The sequence below is a fragment of the Halyomorpha halys genome, unplaced genomic scaffold (genome assembly GCF_000696795.3).
Source record: "Halyomorpha halys isolate HHAL.00 unplaced genomic scaffold, Hhal_1.1 Scaffold358.1, whole genome shotgun sequence".
Classification (NCBI taxonomy): domain Eukaryota; kingdom Metazoa; phylum Arthropoda; class Insecta; order Hemiptera; family Pentatomidae; genus Halyomorpha; species Halyomorpha halys.
Window position 1 is genome coordinate 227174 of NW_027105142.1, and position 12526 is coordinate 239699.

Consider the following 12526-nt stretch of genomic DNA (forward strand, 5'->3'; position numbering starts at 1 on the left):
AATAAAAAAGATCAACTAGAAACATATTAAGAAATAGGAAAAAATAGAAGAAGGTATTCACTTACTTAAACCATTATCATTTTTTTATACGGAAAAAATTCAATGTATAAAAACAAAAAGGAAAATTAAATATTTTATTTATTTAAATTTTGATGCATAATAATAAAGAAAAAAAAGAAGTGTTTTTAATATAGTTGGCAACGTGAATAGCGAATAAATACTATTTTTTTCTTATAATGCAAATTTGTAAAACACTTTTAATTGGAAAATTTCCTAACATTCATACAGTATACAATAAAAAATGTATTTATTGAATCATGTAAATAATATTTAATGTAAAAAATGTGTATATTAATCAACTTCTTAATTTTTATATCTCTGTTTAGGGAAATTTGCATTTATTTCATTATTAATTGTTTATAAATTTAGTTTACTTATTTTTCTGTATTTTCTTTTTTAACTTTTGTAAATTATTTACTATAGTATAAAGTTGTAGCCAACTCTATTCGTATGTTTGCTATACCAAAAGAAAAATAAATATTTATCCGATGTGATTAATTGCTACTTCGTATGATATTGTAACTCCATGTGTTTGGACAGATTTACTTAATAAATAAAATATATTTCCCTCCTCTTAATGGAATTGCGAATATAACACCAACCCTCATGTGTCTGAAAGGGTTTTCCTTATTTTTAGAAACAAATATTATCTCTTTTAGAAAGGCAATCGTGTAATTTATAATAACTATTACACAGGCTGTGAAAAGGTAATTGCCGAGAGGCAGCATAGCAGGAGAACCCTTCCCACCCCCTTTCCGCCCCTATTGAAACCCTTTCCTTAAACTTTTCTCCCAGTGAATTGCGGAACAATACTATCCCTCTAGCCCTTTGTTAGACTAACAATTCGGCCGACCCATTCCACAAATGACAATTCCTTCAATTAGCCCTCTAGCATTTCCAGAATTGTATCTTTGGCCGAGTTAAAGACTATTTGTTTAATTTTAATCATATCAACTTTTTCGATGAGAATTGAATCTGATTTCGATATAGTAGACTCATGTTCTTGAATTAAATGTAAAAATGTATAACATATTAAATGTTATAAGTATAGGATTGTGACCGCCTAATTTTAAATTCATGCTGTGTGTTAATGCAGAGGAGCACCAAGCGGATTTTCAGAGCAACTTGTTTTGTAACCTTGTAAAGTTTACGATGTAATAAAATCTCCTAGAGTCTTTCTTGTTTCCTCTCCTTTTTTTTTTTCATTACTTTATTATTGCTTTTATTCATTATTTCATTAGAATTTAAAAACGTCCTAAAAAAACAAAAAACAATACTAACTACGAGAAACTAACTTTTCAATACCAAAACAGACAAAATACTGAGCTGGTCTCGGCGCGTTAGAGTACAAGAGCCGGGAAGAAAAAAAGGCAGTTATTCCACTCCAACTTTTAATTACTTTAATGAAAACTACGTATAACTTCTAATATAAATCGACGAGTCTGTCAAGTATAGGTAGGGGGAATAAAAAAAATGGCAGCTGTTTCAAAATATTAAAAAAATTAATTTTTCATTCAGAGCTCTATATTTTAAAACTACCAACAACACTAGAAAACCTTAGAGAACATTATTTAAAGTAGAGTAAATTTGATAAAATATTAGAGCTACTCGTGTTCTATAGTTCTCGGGATATATCTTTTTAAAAAGCAGGATTACATAAAAATGCACTGACAGATTAGTAGTTTGTGAATATATTTTGAAATATCTGTATCTCAAAAACCGTTCGGCGTACAAATGCCAATTAACACTCAAATTAAAGCTAGTTTAAATGCTACTAAGGAGCTTCTGACGTTTATCTTCGTAGAAGTAGTTTTTTTTTCTAAAATTAATTGATTTATAGTAGTTTAGAAAGTAAGTTTGATTTATGAAAAAATATATATATCAGGTACTATTAGACGTACAGATGTCTGCTAGCACTCAAATTAAAGATTGTTAAATATACTATAGATTAATCTATGACACTTATGTTTGTAGGCGAACAACTATAGATCAATTTATTTTAGCAAATATCATAAAAACTACTACTCCTACGAAGGTAAACGTCATTAAACTGGCTTCAATTTGACCGCTAATAGACATCTGTACGTCGAATGTTTATTGAGATATAGATACTTAAAAATAAATTCACTAACTACTAATTTTTCATTACATATTATGAAATGTTGCTTTTTAAAAAAATATTTATCTAGAACAGTTGAATGTAAGTAGCTCTATTAGGTTTAATATTTTAGCAAATTTAATCTACTTTAAATAGTGTTCTATTAAGTTTTCTAGTGTTGGGTTAGTTTTAATGATATCGAGATCTTACGACGTAATAGTATCATTCTCCGTTTCGCAGATCTATTAACAAACTCTCAAATATGTTAAATGTTATATTGTTTTAACATGATAAAAGAAGAAATTTCTCCGTTTAACTCAACTTTTTCAATATAACACACTCTAACATGTTAAACTAAACATCATATCTGTTTTCAAAAACTAATTTGAGTTCGATTAGTTTCCTTTTTACAAATCTATGGTATCCTTCAATATAAAGCTTATCTCTATCGAACAGATCCATTAGGAATCCATCGAATAATCGAATAAGCGGTGGCGGTTTGAAACCACCCTAGAAAATTTAAAATTTATTTCTGGGTGCATTTTCGTAATTTTGATTCTTGCTTGGATAGGTTATTTACCTGTATATCACACTTACCCTACCTGCACGAATTGCAGTTCACAAGTTCTACACTTTCTTTTGCTAAAAAACAACTTCATATTTTGTTGAATTTTATTTTTTTTATATATTCTGTGAGTATGAGGGGATTGTCCGTGTAGTTATTGTGAGGTTGGGAGAGATTTTTAAAGGCTACTTTAAGTAATCGGGCCGGTCAGTTTTAAATTCTTTCAGAAGATTGTATACTTTTCTCACAAAAAATAAATAATAATATAAATTATTATTTTCTTTATATTTTTTGTTTCTGAATTAAGATTGTTATCTTGTTTTTTTGTTTATCTTTGATGAAAGCCTAAACTCGGGTCGAAACGTCGACGCAAGTAAATAAATTTTGTTTATTTTTGTATTTTTTCTCACCGCAAGACCCCTCCCACCGACCAGCTTTTTCAAATATTTATTATTTTTCGTGAGAAAAGTAATGTGAACGATTAGGAATATTCATATCAAATGTGAAAATTCATATTAAATATTGTTCAGTGATTGCCTAGTGCATAATAGCGAATGTTTCTTCCACGGCTGCAGTGGCCGAACGTCATTGGATATGTGTTATTGTTTCGCATGTTTCAATTATCCTCCTACGTAAAGCCATGAACCGGGTTTTGATAGACTTTCTGTTTAATGTCCCAAAAAAACAACACTGCTGTCAGTTCTGGATAGCTGGCAATAACACGTATCGTTCGCCCATTGCCGCTATAGAGGAAGAAAGATGTCGACCTGTCTTAATGCTTAAGGTAATCACTTCGAACAGTATTTTATATGAATATTAATAATTATAGGCAATTTTTTTTTTTTGAACAACCAGTGGACAGGAGATCAAAATATGATGATTCTTTAGTAATGTAAAACAGAAAAAAACTTATACGCTTTACAATAGTCTGTTCCTGCAACATATTCTGTTTCAGCTAATAAAAAAAAATTTCAATTAATGTTATTCAAATCAAACAAACTGATTTTGGCAATGAGCATATGTATTTAGTCGTCGCCATATTACCTTTCTAATATTAAGAAATATTGTACTTAATATGATTGTATTCAAGATTTTATTTACTTTTTCTAAAAGTATTCATCTCAGTTGTTTTTTTATTATTTAACTCATTAATCCGTCTATATTTATTTATAATGTGTCTACATAATTTTATTTTTGTCCATTTTAGTTATACTTAGTTATTTTATCATTATTTTGTTACTTTTTTTAAAAAATTTATATGAACGCCTGTTGAAAAGATTCGATGCTTAGGACCCCATCTTGACAAGAGACTTACTTGGAATCCACACACAAGACTGAATCGACAAGAAACTGCTCGTAGTTTCCGATTGCAACAAGACTTACTTGACAAACGCTCTAAACTTCCCATTTACTACGAAAAATACTACGATAATCAGACCAATTTGGACGTATGGAATTGAGCTCTGGGGCTCTACCAAGCTATCAAATTCCTCCCGCATCCAATCCTTACAATCCAAAATCCTACGTAAAATCCTTGATGCTCCTTATTACGTTACAAATAAAATCATCCACAAAGACCTTAACATCCCATTCGTTGCAGATTTGGCCCAAAACAGATATGCGTCTTTTCATTCCAAACTCCTTACATATCCTAACCCATTAATTCTTAATCTTTCATCCTTAACAATCTTTTATCCCTTCGAGGCGTCTGAAAAGAAGGTAGCCACGGGACCTTCTAATTTAAATTAATGCTTGAAGTACCACCAATGGATGGTCCTTGCCAAGATTTTCAAGTGTAAATGAAACATACAACTTATTTACTTATTTATTGATTACTTGTACAGTTGTAAATCGTATTAAATAAATAAAAAAAATAATAATAATATGATATGGTTGTGTACTTACATCACTATTGCCTATTGTCCTTGAGTGTGGAAAACTGTATTATTTCAATAAAGGTTTAAAAAAAAATATATATTAAGAAAAATTAGTATGTTTCGTTGCCTTGAAACTAGCAGAATGGTAGGCAAAACGACAGACCTACAAAAATGTCGTGTTCTACTTGTTAATTATTAAAAACCAAAAGTGAAGTACACCATATTATTAAAAATGTTTTTTCTCTATAACAAAATTAAAAATTTAAGGTTTGTAAAAATATGCTCATTGATTCCTACTATTACAACACCTACTAGAAAAACCGTCGAAGCTTCCAATTAATTACATGAGATTCATTAATGTTACTATAATTAGGCCTATCCGGATTTCCAGAGCTGATCACTCGGGCTCAACTCAACCATCGTATTCCTCAAGTATCCAATCCTTACAATCCAAAATCCTTAATGCTCCTTACTTTGATACAAATTAAGTCATCCACCAGGACCTCAATTTTCCATATGTTGCCGATTTCATTAGAACCAGATACCAACCCACTCGTTTCTAACCTGGCTTTCCTCCATTACCTGAAAATCCTCCAAGGCGTCTGAAAAGAACTTGGCCTTGAGATCTCCTCTAGAAATGATATTGAAGTTATATCAATGAGTAGACTCTCCACATCTCTGTATCATGCCATTGGATTACTATCATCAAATTTAATTATTGTATATTTTTTCAAGATAGTTGTGAACATCAATAAATAAATTTAAAAAAAAAGTTTATAAAAAGGAAACACTGGATAAAAACAAAGGTGTTAAGTTATAGGAAATATATAAATAGATTTCTATTTAAATCATAGAGAATATATAAATAAATTGATATTTAAATAATGATTCTCAGGTATTCAATCAAATTTAATTAAATTATGATTGTGATTTGTTTCCAGATTCTTTCATGAAATTCGTCCTGTAGCTTTTCTGTAAGTAGATTCTCCTTTATATCTTAATAAACCAATTTGAAATATGTTGAAAAAAATTGATCAAATTGTTGTGACAATGTTATTATAAATGGAAATCAAGTTATTTCTATTAATGCTTTATTGTTTATGATGATACTTTTTCAGCTTTCCAAAATATTTGTTTGGCCAAAATAATAATAATATATAGCAAGACATATCAAATATTATTCATATTGTATCATTTACTTAAGTAAAACTATTTTGGAATGTTGTATTCTAAATTGAGTCTATTGGATCCTTTAAGATCATATTACTCATTAACACTTTTAATTATGAAGAGAATAAATGCACATTATATATATATATTTTTTTTTTTTTTTTTTTTTACGGGATTGAAGTTTAAAGTTGCTAAGTTTGTGTGTGCAATTAAGTTCCTCAATGCATTTAAAGATAATTACTTTTGATGTGCACGGTTTTAATGTTCTAGAATATGGAATAAAAACAGAAATTAAGGTTAAGAGAAATGCTTTAAAACTGAAAACACTAGTAACTTTAGCGTTATAAAATTATAATTTCAATCATTGTCTACAAAGCAATTTCACCCTTTACAACCTTTTTTCATTTTAGATAGTGAAGTTCCTACCTCACAATTTATTATTTATTTATTTTCATATTGAGAATCAATTCATTTTTATTTAGTTTAACCATCTGTGTTCGTATTTAAAAACAAAAATTAAAGGATCATTTAAAAACATGAATACTTTTGTTGTCAATAATGTGAAGCAAATGAGAGAGGAAAAAAATATTGAAAATAACAGACAAAGACTGTCTGGATAGAGAACAGTACAGAAAAAAAAATGAAAGAAGTCAATGTTCTTGCAGCAAATAAAGAAAAACGGAAGGGTACTGAGTGGTCGGATGGGAGGAAGAAAAGGTACGCAGAAATGATGGGAAGATCCTGGGAGAAAAGAAAAGCAAAAATAAGAAGGGAAAATTAGTGATATTGGAGTGGTCTTAAAAGGCTGTTCCGTGAAAAAAAATAAATGTAAACGTTTATATTCCATTCTGTGGGAATTAGCTCTGATATTTTTTTTTTTAAATCTTATTTGTTCATTTCTTTTAACTTACTTATTGGTTTTTTAAAAATTATTTATTTGGTTTTTTAAATTTTTCTACTGCTGTGGCTATTTTATTTTTTATTTATTTCTATATTTCTATTTAGTGATAATTTCTTTTAAAATGCAATTCATTTGTATAATGGATTGGTGTTGTAGACCACTAGAGAGTGGAGGTATGAGAGAGTGGAACGGAGAGAATAGCGTAAATAGGGTTGATAACAAAAAAAGAAAAAGAATGAATGAGGAAATGTAACATAAGTTTGTGCGAGAAGGAAGAAAAAAAATTGTTAAAACAAAGAATATTTGCGATGTAGTGTATCTAGGTTATTGTTTATTATTGCTGGAAAAGAAGTGAAAAAAACTTTTTCTGTATCTTTGTAAATATAGTGTATGAGTTACAGTCAGCTATACAACTCATATCAGCTGATTGACTGAACAGACTGAAATGTATATATAGACGAGCTGGTCTCAATAAAAGTCAGTGTTTGAATAGCAACCGAGTTGGTAATTTCCCTCTCCCTTTTCTCTTTTTTTTAAGTCTTTGTTTTACCAAACGTTTAACTTATATATATCCAATCATGGATTAATAAGTATTCTGTGTGTTTTAGCAACCTTATGTATTTGATCAAAATTGCCGAATAAAGCTGCCTTTTTATAATTGAATTGTTCACTTACGTCAGTTGTAATAGATGTTCCGATAGATTAATATGGTTTAAAAGTAATCAATTAATTGACAACTGGATACATTTTGAAGGCAGTACTATATAATATAGAATATAGTACCGGATCATTGGCTACGAACCAATGTGTTTTTTTGAAACACTGCGTTGCTCGTTATTACCAAATGTCTTAAAGGTGTGATAATCCGAGCCTAATTTTTTGATTTCGAGGGCGGGGTAAGTAGAGAAATGTATTCTTATTTTTATTTTTTGTCATGATGAACTCTCCTAGAGGGATTTTTACCCGTCATCATACATCCACCAATACTAGTTATAAATGAATGTTTTAAAGGTATGATATTTATAGGTATGAGGTATGAAAGACTCTGGAAGAGAACGAGACGACTTGGCAGGTTCAAATTCGATTTCCAGTTTTACAAGGCTTCTAGTACAGTCGAAGTAAAAAGCAGATTTAGGACAATATAAGATTTAGCAAAATCTATGAAATTTAAGCCCGCCTCTATCTCTTAGACCTTCCAACCTTTTTATTAGTAGGAAGCATAAGAACTCGATTGAAAGTCATAAATGGGCTGGCGTTGCCGGATGAAATAGTAGTTAAATCCTGGTTAGTCCGCGTTGCCGAAATAGGTCTTGGTTCGCGTGGAAGATGGACTGGAACTCCCATACAATAAAGTTACTGAGGGAAAAACTTTCGGTAGCCAAGCTGCCATCTCTCAAGAGAAAGCACAGACGGGAAGTAAAGGGCTCTTCCTGACTCTATTGATTTTTTTCCGAAGAATTGAAGATAATACTACTGGTAAAATTGACTGGGAAGTCGTATCCTGTTTCCCTGGTTAATGAAGGACTCTAGCCAATTTTATCTTATATAGCAAGGCCATGAAACTATCACATTTGGTGTTCCTAGCAGCTATGTTCTTAATAAGTGCTCGGTTGAAAACTCAACAGTAATTACATAAACTATAAACGGGAAAGTTCAATGAATACATTATTAATTCACCTTAAATATCGTAGTAGGCATATAAGGCTTATACAGTGCAGGTTGAACCCTTAGATCTGGAACAAGTTCATTCAACGAAGCAGTGGTAATTACTGAGACATAGTTCACAGGATGTTTCCACGGCATTGAGAGAGAGAATATAACCCGGCAAAGAGACTAAGACACTCCAGTACATGCCAGAGGGATAAATCGCTGTCAAAGACTGGTAGGAGATGAAATCGGAGAGCATAGATGAACTGGACAACAGGATGTCAAGGATTACCGTTGTTATCTGCGATGTTGCAGACAACCTATCCCGCAACGGAAGGCGAGGGTTTGATATGCCCTATGGTGGATGCCGGCCTGGAACCATGGAAAGAAATGCAGCGGTGATATGATGAGAGGCGAAGTACACTTTGCTAGAACAAGTCTAAGGCCAGAGAGAATCGAATAGTATTGCGCTCACAGATTCTATGGCATTAGGATAATTTTATAGTAAAACATTTTAGAAACCACTGAGATATCCTTTACAGTTTGGCCCTCTACAATAAAATTCCACTGTAGATGTTTGCAAGCCTCAAGAATATAGGCGGCCTGGTTTTCTCTTTTGCAGTCAAACAATAGTTTCATTGTGGCAACATAGCCCAGTGATGATCCATCAAAGGATAATGTAAAGTTAATTCTTTGATACGAGCTACGAGCTGTACACGCCTTTTCACGGACTTGTGCCCTCAGCAAGACTAGAAGATAATGCCGTGGACAGACATAAAACAGATCTCGCTCAAGGGTTTAATGTAATTGGTATAGCAATCATGAAGGACTGTATCCTCTAAATTGAGGAACAGCACTTTTCGAAACGATTGAAAATTGCTAACCTGCCACTGATCGGCCGACTGAAATACATGGACGACACAGATTATGAAGACCTGGTGGTTATATTCGTTTGGTAAATGTTTATATTAACAGGGGAACCATTATAAGATACAATCGTGGAGTACCTCTCCCTGCCCCACCCTGGCTACGCCCATATTGGCAGGGCTTGCACCTCCATATTTCGTTTACCATTTAAAATTCCAGGATATAAAGTATTCTAGTATAGTATACTTTATAACTACTCTTAAGGAAAAGAATTCGGCGAATTATGATATCATCTCGTTCTTGCCGGCAGTAATGGATGTGGTCGAGAAGTTGTCACTTTTCACAAGTCGGCTGTGCTAAGTGAGGTAATCTGGATGGTCTGACATTTATCATTAGCTGCAGAGAAGTGGATAGCGAATGGCAAGCGGCATTTGAATGCAGGTGCTAGCCCAGAGGCAGGAAGTTGAAGCGGCTTTGTGTTCTCTGTTTAAATGCTGTTTCTATGTTAATTGTTTGGAGGCTGGCCTTCAGTTGGGCTGTCCCTGGGGGGAGTCGAATTAAGCCATTCCTCCAGACTATTCCTACTATTATTCCAGTTTAATTAAATGGTTATGACTGCAGAAGGCTCTACCATTCAGTCAGTATTAAATTTATCCATGCAAAGTTATAATAAACACTAATCAATGTTTTGGGTGCTTTAAAAATAAATAACTAACGTATGATAATTAAAAATTTCCAGGAATTTCCAATTATCTTCACAATTAGTGAAAATTCCAGCAGTCTTATATAGTCTACCTTATTGTACGGGAACAAGAGAGTTGAGGAATTTGAGTGATTAATGGATTTGATGCTTTATAAAAAAGAAGGAAGCTGATGTCTTGAAACGTTAAATAAATTTCTTTTGATTATAAATTAAGACTGTCTGCCACGTTTAGAGACAAAAGATACTGGTGCTTTATGTAACAATTCAAACCACATATATAATCAACAGAAAAGTAAGATAAAATAAATTATATTAATAAATAAAATTATTATAAAAATTAACAGTAAATATGAAGTAATAATATAACAAATAATGACGTCAAATTACGATGACTTTGATTTGATATCGATGTAGTGGATTTTCCGTCGTAGAGCAGGATTACTCAATTTCTTTTGATTATAAATTAAGACTGTCTGCCACGTTTAGAGACAAAAGATACTGGTGCTTTATGTAACAATTCAAACCACATATATAATCAACAGAAAAGTAAGATAAAATAAATTATATTAATAAATAAAATTATTATAAAAATAAACAGTAAATATGAAGTAATAATATAACAAATAATGACGTCAAATTACGATGACTTTGATTTGATATCGATGTAGTGGATTTTCCGTCGTAGAGCAGGATTACTCAATTTAACCCTTATCGGTCGTATGTCACCTCTCACGTGACAACAGTACTTTGTCGCTGCGGTCGTATGTCACGTGGGAGGTGACAAAGTGAAACATGTCGAAACTCCCTGATTTTCTTTGAAGTTCTTGGGCAAATTTGTTTGTGGGATCCGTGGTGGATTTGCTTTGGGGCCTGTGGCTGATAAAATTTTAAGTTTTTTGGGCAAGTGGGGTAGTGGCTAACACTTTTGCCGCAATAATTGAAAGTGTACGATAGTTCACTGTTAAGGCACCAGTTACTTCACTGACTTTACTTGTACTACTAATGATTACGCCTAACCCAATGCGGCATTACTGTAATTATTAAATTGTTATGCCGTTTTTCAAGGCGCTGAGGCGGGTATTTTATTGTTAGAAGAATCGACAGGACTGCTTATTATTTAAGTATCCGTAACAGAGCAATTGACATCTCCAGTTATATATCACTCCCTTTTCTAATTAATTAATTATTTGAATCTCATATGTGTGTAAATCAAATAATTTCTAACAAAAAATATTATTCTTACAATACTTGCATATTTACCAGAACCTAATACAACCTAGTGAGGATCACTTATAAAATGTTAGCGCCTGCTAAGGGTGAAGTGAAAAACCCACACATGACAGTACGGTTAAGTGCTCGGTCTGTTACTCCGATGAAAAGGAAGATACCTTTCACTTCTTGGAAACCTGTCCCAAGAATAGTGAAATTATAATAAAATATTTTGAGTATCGGACTAGCTCTCCAGAACAATTATTTACTTTGTTAATTGGCTATAATTGGAGAGCTCTTAGCAATTATTTACGACGGGCTGTACTGGAAAGAACCCATATGGTTAATATTTGAGGAGTTATTGTCAAACCACAGTTGTCACTTGCCTTGTCGCTTTAACATAAATACTGTACTATTATTTTAAATTATTGACTAGTCAAAAGTATTAGTTTGTAACTATATAACGTATTTTTTCTTCCAATGTTTTGTATAAATTTTTGTTATTCATGTTGTTTTAGTTAAAATTTCACCTAGACTTCGATAGAAAGATGTTTTTCCATTGTCTATGTGTTTTTTAATTGTTGAATTTTTGCATGTATTTTTAAGAAACCCATTTAAAAAAATATATATAAAATTAAAAAAAACTACTACGTTATCTACCTCACACTTTAGGACCCCCGTCCAAACGAGCTTGGCTATCACTTCCTATGAAATGGTTTCTATTGTTGGTCCGATCGGATAACTTTTTTCTTTCTTTTTGAGATGTGAAGATAGTTATAAATTGGTAAGAGATAAAGTGGAATCAAATACTGCCCATTTAGCAATTTCATTCGGTTTTAAGTTTGGGTGTTCAAACATACGAGTATTTAGAAGAAATAAATGTGTTTTCCCGATTATTTTTTATTTTAATACTCTTTTCTAATATACCAGCTTTAGATTCATGACGTCTTATCACCCGCTTCGACTGTAAGTAAGTTTGTCATTGAATTTGAATCCGAGGGAAGAGATAAGCATTGTAAACTTGGTGCAAATCCTTTTACATACGACTGTCTACCGTCACATCTAATTTGAATCTTGACACTATCTTCAATAGCTTTGAGATAACTGTTACTATCCACTACTATGTAGAGCCCTTTCAGCCAAATGAGATAATAGACCTATGCTTCAAACTCACAAAGATCACTAAAAGGGCAGCTGTTATAGAATTTGATTCTACTTTATTTTTTAATAACGTATTTTTTTTTAAAATAAACTCCCTCACCCCTTAAAAAATAAAAATAAAAAGTAAAATTTATATGAGGAGATGATGGTTGGATGTGTGATCAATGAAGAACACAAATAAGTAAAATGACAACGTTTCGGCCAGAATTTCTAGCCTTCATCAGGGCTAAGAGCAAAAAACACGATTATAACCAATGTATAAAAGGAT

The 12526-nt window shown here is 31.9% G+C and overlaps 1 long non-coding RNA gene across 1 annotated transcript in view; it reads left to right on the forward strand.

Annotated features, from left to right (window-relative positions):
• The window catches only part of LOC136796098 (uncharacterized), a 315918-nt gene that overhangs the window by 51804 nt on the left and 251588 nt on the right, over window positions 1-12526 (forward strand). Inside the window, exon 2 of the long non-coding RNA XR_010843798.1 lies at window positions 5542-5574. This is a non-coding gene — a long non-coding RNA (uncharacterized lncRNA). The remainder of the gene's footprint in view (window positions 1-5541; window positions 5575-12526) is intronic.